General features: G+C 40.6%; 1 pseudogene; it reads right to left on the bottom strand.

Moving 5' to 3' along the window:
* Positions 1 to 1,257: 1,257 nt before the first annotated feature.
* On the bottom strand, positions 1,258 to 2,488 carry LOC147738128 (uncharacterized; annotated as a pseudogene).
* Between the last annotated feature and the right edge of the window lie 550 nt (positions 2,489 to 3,038).

The raw sequence follows: 3,038 nt of genomic DNA, 5'->3' as shown, positions 1-3,038 counted from the left end.
CTGAGATTCAGAAATGAGCAGCTGTGTTTGTGTTGTGTCTAGAGCGTGGGCCAATCAACCTGCATCAACAGCATACATTGTTATTTTAACCTTGAACACTTTGTGCAGACTTGAAGTCACAGTGTGAGTCTAGAGATATGAAAAACAGACCGTTCTCATGTGAAGGAAAAGCTAGCAGTTTGTCTTTATAAAAACAGAGACATGTAGTGTCATGTGCAAAAGCAGCAAAATGGCGTTTTCGCAACTAACTCACTTATGCTAATATAGCAATGTGTGCAGGCAGAATCATATTCATCCCTACAAGTTTACAGGTAGCATGAACAGGAACACTTGGATGTTTTTCTTTGTAACTCTTCATTGCCAAATAAAAACCACCAGTGTTTCTTTTCTTTTATTCCACATCGAGCTAGTCTCCCAGTGGATTTCCCGTTATATCACGTTGTTTTTTCTATCTGTACCGAAGTGAACAATCACTGGGAACAGACACAATATTCTACAAATCTTTGGTTTTCTTCATTTCTTCTAGTCGAGTCTTCATTCATCTGGTATTTGAAAAACCCACATAATTATATACTTGTTCCTGTAATTCCTTCATCTCACAATAACTGCACTGTTCTGCTCTTGTCTATGTCCTCAGATGAGTCAATATTATTGTTATTGTTCTTAAGTTCTTTTTGAATTCACTGCATCTCTAGGATTATTTCTAAGTGAGTTAAACAAAGGTGTGTGTTCGCTGAGGCTATGTAGGATCAGAAATTGACAAAAGCTCGTCACACTTTTAGTGCAATTGTACGGTTTACCCCAGGTGTGTTTGCAATTGACAAAATCACTTCTGACATTCATTGCAATGCTCTTTTTTACTCTGTGTGTGTTAGTTGATGTATCCGTAGGTTTAATAACTGACAGAAGATATTCACACATTCACTGCACCTGAAAGGATTTTTCTCTGTGTGCATTAACTGATGAATCCTTAATGCAAAAGATTTCCTAAAGGTACTTCTACACTCACTACAGTTGTACAGTATTTACAGAGTGAGTGCAAGCTGATGTCTACATAGGCCTGATAATTGACTACATTTCTTCTCACATTCATTGCACTTGAAGGCTTTTCTTCTGCGTGTGTTCGCTGACGCCTGTTTAGGATTGATAATGGACTTTAGCTTTTCAAACATTCATGGCATTTAAAAGATTTGTTTCCCCTTTGTGAGCTCGCTGATGATTTCTTAATGCTGAAGAGTAAGTAAAACTACTGCCACATTAATTGCAATGGTAAGGTTTTTCCCCTGTGTGTATTCGCTGATGTCTCCGGAGGTCTGTTGACGAACTAAAGCTCTTTACACATTCCTTGCAATGGTATGGTTTTTCCCTGTGTGTATTCTCTGATGTGTGTGGAGGTTTGATAACCGACTGAAGCTCTTTACACATTCACTGCACTGGTATGGTTTTTCCCCTGTGTGTATTCGCTGATGTCTCCGGAGGTCTGTTGACGAACTAAAGCTCTTTACACATTCCTTGCAATGGTATGGTTTTTCCCCTGTGTGTATTCTCTGATGTGTGTGGAGGTTTGATAACCGACTGAAGCTCTTTACACATTCACTGCACTGGAATGGTTTTTCCCCTGTGTGTATTCGCTGATGTCTCCGGAGGTCTGTTAACTGACTGAAGCTCTTTACACATTCACTGCACTGGTATGGTTCTTCCCCTGTGTGTATTCTCTGATGTGTGTGGAGCTGTGAAATGTGTTTGAAGCTCTTCACACATTCACTACAATGGTATGGTTTTTCCCCTGTGTGTATTCTATGATGTCTATGGAGGCTTGATAATTGACTGAAACTCTTTACACATTCACTGCAATGGTATGGTTTTTCCCCTGTGTGTGTTTGCTGATGTATTTGGAGTTCTTGTGACTGACAGAAGCTCTTCACACATTCCCTACAACGGTATGGTTTTTCCCCTGTGTGTATTCGCTGATGTATTTGGAGGTGTGATAACTGACTGAAGCTCTTTACACATTCATTGCAAAGGTATTGTTTTTCCCCTGTGTGTATTCGCTGATGTCTTTGGAGGTGTGATAACTGACTGAAGCTCTTCACACATTCACTGCAATGGTATGGTTTTTCCCCTGTGTGTATTCTCTGATGTGAGCGGAGGTTTGAAATTTGACTGAAGCTCTTTACACATTCACTGCAATGGTATGGTTTTTCCCCTGTTTGTATTCGCTGATGCTCTTTTATGGTTTCTAATTGGCTAAAGTTCTTGACATATTCAGTGGAATTGCACGATTTTTCTCCTGACCGTGTTTCCTGAAGGGTCAGCATAGTTAATAAACTACTTGCGTTATTTTCACATTCCCTGTATGTGTGTGATATTGTGGACGCTTGATTTCCGATTTAACAATAAAATACAAGACTCACTAAATACCTGCCACATTCACAATATCAGTTAAGGCTTCCTTGTGGGTGATTGCATCTTTAGATTGGATAATGGCTTCACATGCTTGTGGGTAAAGCTTAATCTTCGTTCCGGAAGGTGTAAATTGGGGCACTACTCTGTATTTCAGAGAGCAGAACTCCGCTTTCCTTTAGCCTTCAGTTGTTATGCTCCACTTTGTTGTGCTTTTCCCAGGTGCCTGTGGTTTGGCTAGAAAGAGTTTGCAATACACCTAGAGCACTGAATGCTGGTCTGTTGCCAGTTTCGATAGCGAAGCACTGCTCTAGCCATATCATGATGGTGAAGCGACTCGTAATGTGTACAGCTACTCCAAAGAGTGTCCTGGGGCCAAGCACAGGTCAGAAAAGAAAGTAAATCCGGTTGTTTCAAACATGGAGAATAAGCCAATAACATTATCATGTTGCTAACAGCTCAAAGAGTTTGTTCCAAGCTATGGATCCCAAATAGACACTAGACCTTCCTCCAACTCTCATACCGGCCTCATGATCAAAGCTGGTGTTGGACTCTTGTTTATGCAGGTGGTTTATCAGTTTTGTTGTCTTTGTTTTGTTGAGGTCACTTCTTCGTCTTGGGGTGTCGAGGTGCAG

This window comes from Lissotriton vulgaris, chromosome 1_1 (genome assembly GCF_964263255.1).
Source record: "Lissotriton vulgaris chromosome 1_1, aLisVul1.2, whole genome shotgun sequence".
Taxonomy (NCBI): domain Eukaryota; kingdom Metazoa; phylum Chordata; class Amphibia; order Caudata; family Salamandridae; genus Lissotriton; species Lissotriton vulgaris.
This window is presented reverse-complemented; position numbering and strand designations above follow the sequence as displayed.